This window comes from Podarcis gaigeae, assembly GCF_964106915.1.
Source record: "Podarcis gaigeae genome assembly, chromosome: 1".
In the NCBI taxonomy this organism is placed as follows: domain Eukaryota; kingdom Metazoa; phylum Chordata; class Lepidosauria; order Squamata; family Lacertidae; genus Podarcis; species Podarcis gaigeae.
Genome location: NC_139678.1, coordinates 107,941,389 through 107,955,089, shown reverse-complemented (window position 1 = coordinate 107,955,089; position 13,701 = coordinate 107,941,389). Strand labels below are relative to the sequence as shown.

Below are 13,701 nucleotides of genomic sequence, written 5' to 3'. Positions count from 1 at the left end.
AGTCCTAGGCTCTGTGGTTTAACCCACAGCACCACCCACGTCCCTCATAGGACATGAATCCTATTTGATTCATGGATTTCCCATGCACGGAAATCCTTCTTTGTTTTTAATGTATAGACAACTTTCGGGGACATGCCCCCAAAGCAGGGTAAAATAAAAATAAAATACCGTAATGAAGTAACAACAACAACAACAACACAACACAAAGAAACAGCAGCAAGCACAGGACTACAAAAGAGCCAGATTTTTAAAAAATCTACTGCAGGTTTCAGGGGTACAAATTGAAATGCCTGTCTAAAATGGGAGGTTTTTATGAGTCTATGGGGGGCAGGAATGGAAAGAAAAGGGGCCTTGCAAGGCTCTCGAGGAAGAATGGTCCAACTTCAGACAGTGCCAGAAAGCCAACCAGGCTATCCATGCCATATATTGAGATGCAAGCAGGGTCACGAGGGAGCAAGCAGCCCTTCAGGTCTGCATGAATGTAACTTGCTTTCTCAATAATTTACTCTTGCTTAATGTAAACATAGGGACATGGGTGGCCCTGTGGTCTGGCACTTCTGGTTCATCAGAAGCGGCTTAGCCATTCTGGCCACATGACCCAGAAGCTGTCTGCGGACAAACACCAGCTCCCTTGGCCTATAGAGTGAGATGAACACGCAACCCCAGAGTCGTCCATGACTGGACGCAACGGTTAGGGGTAACTTTACCTTTTAATGTAAATGTATTTTTTCACTTGATTTTCCTGTTTCAGATTTTGAGGGGGGTTTTGAGGTTTTCTCCTTTTTTACAATCAAGCAGTGTATAAATTTTATGAAATAAACAACAGACAGCAGCAGCAACAACAACTGGAGCTATCTGAGCATTCAACTAAGTTCATTGGGCATTGCTCTCAGGTATAAGACTGCAGTGCATGAACTGATTCCCCTGAAAAGCGTTGCACTTGAGATGATGTGCTGAGGCATGGAAGTTATATCTGTGATGTTCTTATCTGTGATGGTCCATTCACACACACACAAGCCCTTCCGGATACTGTAGGCATCAAGTGGTGAAAGTGATTGTGTGAATGAATCAGCTCCAAGTGTGCAGTCAAGATGTACACGTAAGCCAACCCTCTATGCGCCCTTTCCTGGGCTATGCCAACTACAATTCACCATGTGCCATTGATGCTGAATTGCATAAGAATGTCTTTAAGAACCAAGCCACATTTTCTCAAGCTACAGGAATGATTAACCAACCATTAAGTGCTTTTTAATTCTGTGCTGCCGTGGAACCTGGGGCGAAGCTGTTATATGATTCTTCGGGAGAGTCAGTTGCAACTTGCATTGAAGTTGCTTCAAAGCATTTGAGAACCTTTGTAAATTATTCACCGAAAGAAGGAACTGCCAAAGAATGTCCAAGCCAGCTTGGCCATTAAGGCAAATTCCAGCAGCCTTCACCTTGTCAACCGAATCCCTGGAGTCATATATTTTTAATGGCAGTGTAAAATTCCTTTATATAAAGGGTCAGGGCAGCAAAGGACAAGGCCAGTCATCTTATTTACAACTAACATGTTTAGTGTAATGAAAGATGTTTCTCTCATTGAACAACGACAATGACAAAAACCCTTCCTTGGGTGAAGCTCAGATCAACGCAGGGCAAACAGATGCCTCACCCCGCCAAGGAAGAAACGCCACTAATATCACAATCATTATCACTACTTACCCAGGGTTGGGCAAGTTTTGGTGCTACAATGCTGCTGGACTCCACAGTTCCCATCAGTCCCAGCCAGCATGCAAGATTTGGGAAGCCACAAGGTTCCCCATCCTTGCTGTAGTGTTAAGAAATGTAGGCTATTCGTTCTGCATAGAATGAGAACACCAAAGACGACTTCTCCTCCCAAAGTGCAAGATTCAGAATAGAATGAAGATTTCAAAATGGGGGGCAAAGAGGGGAGGAGAGACTCAGGATCATGTTCTGCCCAATGAGATAGATGATAGATGATATATAGATGATAGACAGACAGACAGACAGACACACAGACAGATGATGGATAGATATAGATAGATAGTAGGAATGGTTGGAGACGAGATCAGGAAAGAAGACCAAACTATGTTCCAATATGCAACGGTAGCTGCCAGGATATTGCTAGCACAAAACTGGAAAACACCTAATATCCCAACTATTGGAGAATGGCAAACTAAGTTATTTGAATATACAGAACTAGCAAAGATGACACAGAAGATCAGGCATCAAAAAAATGTAAAATTTATTAACGATTGGAACAAATTCATTACATACATGGAAACAAATTTAGGAAACATTAAAATTATAGTAGGTGTAACATAAAACCTGCGATGTATAGATAGAGGTTGTAAAAAGATACCGCAGAAGATAAGATGGGGATATAGCTCAAAATCATGATGGAGGGAAGTCAGTTAACGTTATGCTATGAATTAATGTTTCTCTTTGTTGTTTACTTATGTATTTCTGTTCTTTTTCTTGGTATGTTCGTGGTTTTGTTTTACTTTATGTTGTTTTTCTCTTAAAAAAACAGCTTAATAAAAAGAATTTTTTAAAAAATAGATATAGATAGATAGATAGATATAGATAGATAATAAGTCTACTTTTCACATGCAAGACATAAGTGAGTAGCAGCTCACAGCACAAACAGAACAAAAAAGGCACAAGAAATATTTCATTCAAACAAAGAGAAAAGGTCAATGCTTTCTGAATTTCCTGCTACCTTCTTCACAGACCTTTTGCTTTATGTATATGCTGTTGTGATATTGATGGAAATTATATTGATGGAAATAAATTTTCAATCCTTGGTTAGTATTGTGAACTCAAAAGTTGTTGCTAGAAAAGCACCCTATAGAAATACCAGCGGCAGACAAAAGCACTTGCGTTAAACAGTTTCATGGATCCCTGATCCCAGTGTGGAAACAGTGGGAGAGGAGATTAAGCATGAGTGCTGAGGACCAAAGTAATGGAGCCCTCACTTGTTTTGCTATAGGTTACGTTGATGTTGCTGGAGTGGGACAGGGCAGAAGTGTTGTCAGGGCAGTGTGAATGTGCTGGCAGGAGTATTGGATTGGCTGTGTTGGTGTAACCCCATCTTCCTCAGTCCCATCCAGATAAGCTGTAGCAACACCAGTGTCAGGAGGGCATCTCCATAACTCTACCCCATCCTAGCGACCACTACTGAAGAAAAGTGTTCCTGGGCTATACCACATCAGACGGCAAGTGGTAGTGGTGAAGGCTGCATGTTTGAACATTCTCTATTAAAAAAATTCCGTTGCATATAAAATATGCAATGTGTCGGGGGGAACTACCCTAGAACTTTTCTCTCTTAATTCTACTTGATGTGGAGGAGGGTTTTTTTTAATTTATATATGGGGAAGTATTCAGCCATGCAATTGCCCACCTGAAGTCTAAAGTGGTACAATCCAATAACCATTTTACCATTTTGTGCACTGTATGTGAAGAGTTTCGTTATACTGTAGAAGTTGCCCACAAAGCAGACACTCTGGGTCTATGAAGTAGGAAGAACACTAAACCCTTTCATGCTCTCATTTATGGTGTAACTAGGTCAAGCCCATGATCTTGGCATTAGTGAAATTGGTGCTACGATGGCCGGGAACAGCGACGCTTCCATTAAAATACAATAGTAGTCCAACCTGAGCAGCGGTTGCATTGCATAATGTGGTTAGATGTGTGCTTAATCAGCATTGACACTTTGATGGAGAGGCAGATGGAAATAGCCATTGACCTGCTATTAATACTGGAGCTGGAGATAAAAATAATCTTTTAGTTTTATACAAAAAGAACATGACATTTTGAGAGAGGGAGACATTAACTTCACAATGGGATTTGGGAGGTTTCCAGACAGATGCGCCATGGTGGGAAGTAAGATCCCACTGATTCCAGCAGCTAGATCCCAAAAAGCTGAGAGCAACTTATTGTAAGCTCCATGGAACATTTATCAAATATTTTATGTTGCTATCTGCCAAGCTCCATAGTTTAGTAATCCATGTGATTACATCATGGCGGCAGTGCAGCTGAGCTGTGAACCAGAAAATCTGTGCTGTGAACCCGTTCAAATCCCTTCTCTGCCATGAACCTGCTTTAGGCAAGCTGCAGGGGCTGCAATATGGGGATAGCAGTACTGACCTCTCTTCCAGGGTTGTTGCAAGGTTTACTTAGATAATGGATGCAAATACCTGGAATGCTCTAAAGTGCAAGATACTGCTGGTATTTAACATCACTGCTGCTGGTATTCATGCTCTTTCTGTTCCCGCTTCTTCAAATATACAAGGAAGAGGCCAGGGAGAATGAAAGAAAAACAAAAGACATGGCCCTCCTTCAGACAACACAAGGACGGGTGCAGGGATCAGAGAAAATGGAGAAAAGGAATGGAAGGATAATAAGAATAATAAGAATAATTATTTATACCCCACCCATCTGTCTGGGTTTTCCCAGTCACTCTGGGCGGCTTCCAACAGAATATTAAAAACACGATAAAACATCAGTCATTAAAAACTTCCCTAAACAGGGCTGCCTTCAGATGTCTTCTAAAAGTCAGGTAGTTGTTTATTTCCTTGACATCTGATGGGAGAGTCCTTGACATCTGATAAGAGGGTGCTACTACCAAGAAGGCCCTCTGCCTGGTTCCCTGTTACCTCACTTCTTGCGGTGAGGGAACTGCCAGAAGGCTCTTGGCACTGGACCTCAGTGTCCAGGCTGAACCAATGGGGGTGAAGACACTCCTTCAGGTCTACTGTTTAGAGCTTTAAAGGGCAGCACCAACACTTTGAATTGTGCTCGGAAATGTACTGGGAGCCAATGCAAGTCTTTCAGGACTGGTGTTATATGGTCTCGGCGGCCACTCCCAGTCACCAGTCTAGCTGCCACATTCTGGATCCATCAATACTGGTACTCTCAGTATCTTGTTTTTCCAATCCTAAATTTTCGAGTCTTAAATTCTCCACATTTCCACAGCAAATTATTTTTTACTTGAAAAAGGTTCTCATGAAAACTAGAAGGGAGCCACTTCTGTCTGCCTTGGAAGACATGGGACTGTAGTGCCATATGGAGGGCAGCATATAGGATTGTTCCTTTGCGGGTGTCTTCCTAAGCCATCAAACGAAACTGCACACAGAAGCCTGCTTTTGCATGCTTCTCTCTTGCTTGATCGGAACATTTAGGGGCATCACGAGCCATTTATTTATATACTGCTTTTCATTCCAAAGAGCCCCCATGTGGTGGACAGCATGTTAAAACAAAATATAAACAGAGGACAATTGAAATGCCATAAATCATTCAACAAGTTAAGCAATATAAAGCAGAAAAGTTACAGCACTGGAGGCCAAGATCCTGCACCCTAAGAAGATTTGGGGCTGCCTCAGATCTGGAATAATTAGATACTTTTAGGTTCCAGATCTGAAATAATTAAAGCCCTCCTGCTAAAAGAAGATCCAGTGCCAGACTATTTGAGCCTCGTTTAAACCAAAGAGTTGCCCAGCTTCCTTGAACATCTATGTGGTGTCTATTTTATTCTGAGATGGAAAGCTCTATGAATTTAGGTACATCATTCACCAGACATTATGTAAGTTGCACTGCAAGATGACATATCATAATTGATAGCTTGACAGCTGATTCCCCTCATTTTCAGTGTCTTGATATATAATGTACATACTGCAATGCATTTCAACTACTGTGTACATCATCACAGTCAATCATCCTGAAACAGCGCCTTGGCACGAGTTCCTTTCCGTAATCTTCTAAGTGGGATAACTTGACTTTGGTATAGGAAATGTTTTCTGCCACAGTAGTTTGAATTCTGCTAGTTGAAATGGCTGAAGAAATCCACCAGGATTGCAAATATCTTAAGATCTCTGTGAAGAAGGGGAAATTATGGTAGAATGATTATAATAAGATAGAAATTACTCCAGCTGTGTATTGAGCTTTAGACTGAGTTGTGATGGGGAGGGGCACACTAGAAAAGCTGGAGACATTTCACAGGAAATGTAAATTTTGACTTCATCCAATGACTTGGATAACTTAGAAGATGCTTCTGGAGAATGCCTACCTTCTTGGTGTTAATTAATAACCAGTTAATTAACCATATATGCTTGCATTATATATGGTCATGGTTCAGGGACTTAATTTCGCTTTTGTACTTACGGCTGCTGTGGGGAAATTCCCTTTATGGTGTTATTATGGAGAGGACGTCTGGCAGGAGCTACTATAGCTTGCCTTTATAGGAGGCTGCTTAGCTCAAACTACTGTGGTTTTCTCTACAACAGCAATAACAAATATCTTGCAATAGCACTCACCGCTTAGAGTGAAGTCAGAATGAATAGATAATTCCAGTGCCTGTTCGGAGTTCTAGCTAAGCAGAGCTTCTCGGTAACATGTAGCTAATCTCTAGTCTATCAATCCTAATCTGCATGGGCTTCAGAGAGCATGATTTACATTAGTCTGATTTACGTGGGAGTGGGGGAGTCTGACCTAGTCATGGTAAGGGAGCATCTTGGAGGACTGCTCCAACTCCAGAGCTGCCAGTGGTAGCTTTCTCTGGAAGCCCATGTCCTCCTTGGTGGGACTCCTAATTGACCAGAACTCAGGGCTGAGTCACTTTTATATAGCAGTAACTCTTTGCTGAGTCCTATCCATTGTGGACATGGCTTGGTTTGGCCCTCTTGTCATTCAAGCCACAATCTCGCCAAGCCACCATCTTGTGTCCTTCAAAGCCAGAATCAGGACCAGTGAAGCATCAATGGTTGCCAACTATTTTCCAGGTTTCTGAATTCTGTCTACACTGGGAAGTAGAGGCAGAGAAGTTCCTTTGGGTGGATTTACAGGGATTCTATTGAAAATGAAACTTTTGTTCCAGCACATTTTATTTCTACTAATCTAGGAGGAAACAAAATGAATCAAAACTTTCTTTGGTGTTGCTGTGATGCTTGATACATTCATACTCTGGGGGAAGGGGGAGTCTTTGTTCATTGATTTGCTGTTGACTGAAAAGCCATTCATTTGAGGTAAGTTCAATAGTCATGCTGTCTCTTTGAAAAATTGTGGCTTTGCAGAGAAGAAACTATATGCTGCAAATCACATTCATTATCAAAACAAAGAAGAAATGGGATGGAAATCATCAACTCTTTCCCTTTCACATGCATGGAAGCCTTTTGCTCCTTCATCAGTGTAACATGTGTTGCACTTTCTTGGAAATTTCCTATAAAGAAAATGGCTCCCAGGCAGAGATGGGACTAATGAATCAGTGGCACACAGCAGTTTCATTCAAGACTGATGTGAAGGAAAAGGCAAGGATGGTTTAGCCTTAAGCAGATCTCCTGGAAACTGGAAACCCTTCTTGCACTCATTAGCGGAAGTTGACCTGGTGACTTTACTTTGTTTGTATCCATCAGGGAAGATGACTGACACAGAAGACAATCTAAGCTGAAAAGATCTGATGAGAGGGGGATGCAGCTACATGGTCCTGCCCTTGGTAGACTTGCGTTTTCCCTCTCTAGATTTTGACTGTATTTTCAGTCTCCAGCCAAAAGCAGTTATAGGTACCAGACACCCAGTTTCCATTGGGGAATAACTTCTTGGAAGGCGTCAGAGACAGTTCAGTGACTTTCCCAATATCATTGGTTGCTGCAAGCACAGAAAGAAACTTTCTTTAGAAATGGAGTTTGAAGTTATATATCTGAGTGCTCTGTGTATCAGAAACAAAAACAAACCACCTCTCTATATCTGTAGAAGGCTAAGAAGCCAGCAAAAAGGCAAGACTTGAGGCCTTCTCCCAGACTGCATTTCCACATTCTGAGTGGCTTTCACACGTGGAAACATTCAAATGTGTAACCTCCCCTTCCCCCATCCCTGACCTGATTCTGAAGCAGTACAGCTTAGGTGGCCTCTCTGAATATTTGAATTGGCACTGAGGTTTCTAGATTAAGTGAAACCTCAGTAAAAGTCTGGCACCAACCTTTGGAAATAACATTTAAGAAGCACTTTTATTTCATTACGATCTTGCTACAGAAAGGCTAGACAAAACTCTACCTCTTTCATTGCACAGAAATCTCATCCATGCTGAAACGTAAGAGAATTTAAGAATCTTAGAATATGTAAGAGAGACGCTGGATAACTTTTACATTCTGAAAAAGGAGCACTCCTGTGAAAAATCAATAATTGAATCTTCAAGCTCAGACAGAGAACAAACCCATAACGCAGTATTTTTATTTTGGTTAAGCAACTGTATTTGGTCCTATTCTTTGAGACAAAATGTTCTTCTTTTTTCCTTTTATAATGAGGTATTTCTACCTAACATTCCTGGTTTTGCTCAGGAACCTTCTGCTGCCTTCCATAAGGGATCTTCCAATTCCCCCACAAGCTACAAAATATTATGTCCTTTGTTGGAATGTTCATCGACTGACAAGATGCGACCACCATCATTCATGCCAAATAGTAACTTTTTGCAGAGCTTCAGTGATAACTAATGATAGTGCAGAGTGGAGTGGCACTTAAAGGAGCAAGTGCTACACAATCCAGAGCAAGGAAGAATCATTCGTCTTCATTTCAACGGATCCATTTTTCTTTTTGTAATAGTTTCTTAACAGCAAATGAACATTCATGCATTCAATTTGGACTTTATCAGCCTAATCTATTTTGACTCACCCCATTCAGCACTTTTGAAAGATGCATATCGGGGATGAGGAACCTGCTGTCCTTCATATGGGTTACAACATCCATCGCCTCTGACCCTTGGCCATGCTCATTAGGGTCAGTGGCAGTCCAGCAATATCTGGAGGACACAGGTTCCCTACTTGTGGCAATGGGCAGTTGTCTGTAGGGTAGCAACCAGGAATGTCTCTCTCTGTGACTTTACAGTTCATATTTGGCACACAGGTTTCACTGGCAAGAAGGTGTTTTATCCTGAAGGTCGTGATTAGATCTAGGGTAGAATGTGGCCTCTGAGGGGTATAAGACATTTATGGCTTCGTGAGTCAGAGATGTTTTATTTACTTATAAAAACCTTTCTAAACCACCAATTCATTTACTTATAAGAGCATTTCTAAACCACATTAGTCACAAGAAAGGCTACCTTCTTGTCACCTGTGACAAGGAGGAAGTTGGGGAAATGATGCTCTTTCCCACTTTCTTTTTCAGCTCTTAGATTATTTTTAAAATTCAGATTAATTATTCTGGATCTAACCGAGATCTCTTGGAAAAGTGAAGGGTGTGTTCCCTTTTATCCTCTGGGTGAGAGGAAAAGAATTGATTAGATAGAGTGACCCAAACAACTCACACAACTAGCTGTAAACTTCGTGTATGTAGGAACAAACAGTTTAGTTTAGTTTCTGTTTTTCTGTTTGTTTGTTTTTTGCCTTCCTTCTGTTGTATTCAGAAATGCCTGCTGATATTAACTGTTAGTGGCTTTTCTCCTATCTCACCCAATGGGCTTTAATTAAAGTCTGTTGCTTATTCCAACAATAATGTACTGTGGACTCATCTCAAGGACTTGGGGGATTTCTCATGTTACCCAAGTGGTGTTAGAAGCAGCTCCACTGTAGAAGTTTCCACACTGTAAACATGCTGTGAGAAGAGACCGACGGATTAGGAGAAAAAGAGTGTGAAGGTACTTAGTTGGGCGTGAGGAATCAAAGCCACAGCTTCCATAGCAACAGATCAAAAAATAAATATAAACCTTTCAGTTCAATTTAAGCAGGAGGTCACATCAGCTCACTCAGTTCTCCATCTGAAGAAGGCTCCATAATGCTCCATGCTGTAGCAGTTCCTGTTTAGCAATGTTGGTGGTTTCCTTCACATAGCTGGTTGTGAACCTGCATGCTTCTGATCCCCCAGGATATTGTCTTATGTTTTTCATCCTGTGCTTCCTCTTATTCATGGAAGGCTATTTCTTTGTGTCTAGCAAAGCTGATCACCTCTGGCATTTAAGAGATGCAAAGCGAAAGGGACAGTGGATAAGATGAAAAAGAGCCAGGCTGCTTAAGAGGAGCATAGAATGCACTGGTGACCTGAGCTGCCTTAAGATACGCGATCCCAGACTTCAAAAATGCATATTTTATGGTCGATTTGTGGAAGGAGAATGTGGAGGAGAGCAGTTCTGGGACTTTTTTAGAGCAGAAGCAATGATGTCCTCTGCCCAAGCGGTCCACTGCAATGCTTTTGGTGTGACCAGTAATCATCATATTTCCTTATTTGTATTTTAATACACACTGTTAGCTTTAACCTATATTTAACCTGTATTTTAACCTCTGTGTGTTTTATAGGCTGTGCTTTGTAAGCCTTTTCTACAGAGGCAACTTCCCGGTATGAGCTCTACAGGTGCCAACGTAGATAACTATTTCATTTGTGTGAGCTGCTGCAGGTGTGATGTGCAACTAGGGCAACATTTGATACTAAATATTTCTCAACATTCTGGCTTGTTCTTGAGGTTGGTCAGGCGTCCTACTTTCCTGGAGACAATCCTCTATTTGAAGGAGTTCTTTCTTTGAAGGGTTGTCCAGTTCCAAGTGCAGCTTCAAGATCAAAATCAGTAAGAAAGGAGACCCTGGGCGTTGAACCAACCCATCAATAGCACCAGGGCAGCAGACTCAGCAGGCACAGAGGTTACCTGGTCACAGTCTGTGGTGGGATGTATTGCATTTCTATGTAAAGGATATAGTTTACATCCGCAACATAAATTAACATATGGAAATGTTATGCAAATTGGTGTCATCTTTCATCCTCATTTTTCATAGAATCATAGAGTTGGAAGAGAACCCAAAAGTCATCGTGTCCAACCCCCAGGAATGCAGGAATCTCAGCTAAAACATCCATGTCCAACCTTTGCTTAAAAACCTCCAAGGAAGGAGAGTCCACAACCTCCCGAGGGAGACTGTTCCACTGTCAAACTATCAGAAAGTTTTTTCCAGATGTTTCATTGGAATCTCCTTTCTTGTAACTTGAAGCCATTGGTTCAGGTCCTACCCTCCAGAGAAGGAGAAAACAAGCTTGTTTTTGGTGATTTGGAAGAAGCCATCCTATCATTCTAGTTCATTCTACGGTGCCATTAAGTAGTATTACTGTTAAGTTGTGGGTGAAGATATCAGATGACACAGCGATTTTTCAAACAGCTCTTGTTTATTCACAGGCCAGAACAGAACTGAACTGAAGGGTTCAGCCAGCCTGCTTATATAGAGCTCCACTAGAACGCAACAGTAACCATCTTCTGTAACTATCCAATCATTGAACGTCACTTTCAATCCCTTATTTGTATATGTGGACCTGAGTGAAAACTATCTACAGTATCCCCCTGCTGGCCCAGGGTGAGAACTTCAGTACATAACAATTACTCCAGGGACTTACCTGCACTGGCAAAGAAAAAGCGCTTTATATGCGTTGCATATTCATTATAACACTGTGGCACCAGATGGCTCTGTGGAGTTCTGTTTTACAAAGTTTGCAGTGCGTTTAACTGAAACGCTTCTTTGATGTGTCTAGAACCTGCCCAATTTAACTGCAGTGGGGGTGGGGAGCTTTCTTATATAATATTTTAAACTTTCTTAATAAATTATCCTTTTAGGTGTGGCAACTTGTTGTAGATGCGAGACATTTATAAATAATTTTGTGTGCCAGTTTATAACTACTGTCCTTACATCCGTTGATGTAATGTACCTTTCAATAATTCACACAAATCTATGATGTATCATAATAACCATTTCTATTCATCACTAATTAATTAGCTGTAAAATATTTAGAAAAGCTTCTTTCATTTAAGTACTACCAGGGTTGCAAGCCATGTTCCAACACCACATGGCAATATGTTTTTTTTGGGGGGGGGAGGGGATAAAAAATGCACCATATAATTTATCGCTGCTTTTTCTATGCGATTTGACATTCTTTTATTTAGGTTGTGCTGGAAGTCTCACAAGCACAATGGCCAAGATTAAAAGAACTCCCTTAGGAGTGACAAAGACGTACCTTGTTAGTGATCTTGAACTTTTGGGAAAGGTGATATAATTTAATTTTTAAAACAAACAAACCACCAAGCAAGCAAACAAACAAACAAATATCCAAGGGCTAAGTCCTCCTTGGACCTCCAAATGCCCTCCAGATGGGAACAATTCCCATCAACCCTGACCATGCTTTTTGAAGTTGATGGGACTTGGAGTCCAAACATATATGAAAGGCAACAAGTCAGCTATACATGGGCTCTAAGGAATGCCCGATAATGAAAATGATGATGATGATTTTTAAAAATTGTTTTCACAATTTATTTTCCCACACCATGTCACAAACCAAATTCCCAGATACCCCCTCAGTTTCAAGAGAAGATTTCCCCCTGTGGTTTGATTCAATGTCTGATAAAGCAGTCACAGCCTTCTCCATTATTCCCATTGTCTCTGGGTCCAGAGGCATCCAGGGAAATGAAGATGGTGGCAGTTGCCGCTGCCTCTTAATCCTGTGCTGTGAAGAGGCATGCCGGGAATTCCCATCAGATCTCTGAAGACGTCAGGGCAGAGCCCTTCAGTGTTGTACTACAGCTCCCAGCATCCCTGTCCATTGGCAATGCTGCTGGGGTTCTTGGGAGCAGGAACCCAGCAATATCTGGAGGCCCACCTGTTGGGTAAGCCTGCCTTTGGGCCTTAAAAGTCAGAACTTGACTGGGAGCCAGTCTAGCTCTCTGACCACAGGTGTAATAACCTCTTCGTCACCAGACCTTGTCGATTCATCCACTGGACCAGGTGAAGTTTCCAAATTGTCTCCTGGAATTCAGTTTCAAGATGCAAGGATTCCTGAGGAATCAAGTGACGTACATCCTATGTTATATTTTTTGCGATTCCCTTATTCCATTGTGTTTATCCTGGCCCCATAATTTATCCTTGTCCCATGTTGGCCCCTAATATATCTCCCTCTTTTGCTGCTCCCTAGTGTTTCCTCTGAGTGTTTCCTCTGAGGGACGCGGGTGGCGCTGTGGGTTAAACCACAGAGCCTAGGACTTGCCGATCAAAAGGTCGGTGGTTCGAATCCTCACGATGGGGTGAGCTCCCGTTGCTTGGTCCCTGCTCCTGCCAACCTAGCAGTTCAAAAGCACATCAAAATGCAAGTAGATAAATAGGTACCACTCCGGCGGGAAGGTAAACAGCATTTCCGTGTGCTGCTCTGGTTCACCAGAAGCAGCTTAGTCATGCTGGCCACATGACCCGGAAGCTGTACGCTCGCTCCCTCTGCCAATAAAGCGAGATGAGCACCGCAACCCCAGAGTCGGCCACAACTGGACTTAATGGTCAGGGGTCCCTTTACCCTTTACCTTTAGTGTTTCCTCTAGTTTCTCTGTGACAGGGACAACCAATGTAGGGACCTCTAAATGTTGCCAGACTACAACTCCCACCCCCTGTGACCATTGCCCATACCTGCTGGGGCTGAAAGGAGTTTAGAGTCTGAAAGGTGCCCCATTGGCTACTCCTTCTGCAGGGCAATCGGCCTCTGAAACAGGGAGCCTATGGAAATGGAGTGAAACGGAAGCGTGGTGCCCACGAAAACTATATTTACCCTGAAATTACAGGGGGAAAGGCAAGCTGCTATCTAAATAAAGAAATTGCCCACGGCTCTCCCATAATCCAAGAGAGACGGCACTACCCAGTAGGTAAATAATATCCATTTTAAACCCATTTATAAGGCTGCAGTAAGAGATCATAATGAAAGCGCTGT

At 42.0% G+C, this 13,701-nt stretch overlaps 1 protein-coding gene across 12 annotated transcripts in view; it reads left to right on the top strand.

Annotated features, from left to right (window-relative positions):
* KCNH7 (potassium voltage-gated channel subfamily H member 7) overlaps nucleotides 1–13,701 on the top strand; it is a 264,759-nt gene that overhangs the window by 119,789 nt on the left and 131,269 nt on the right. The window lies entirely within an intron of this gene.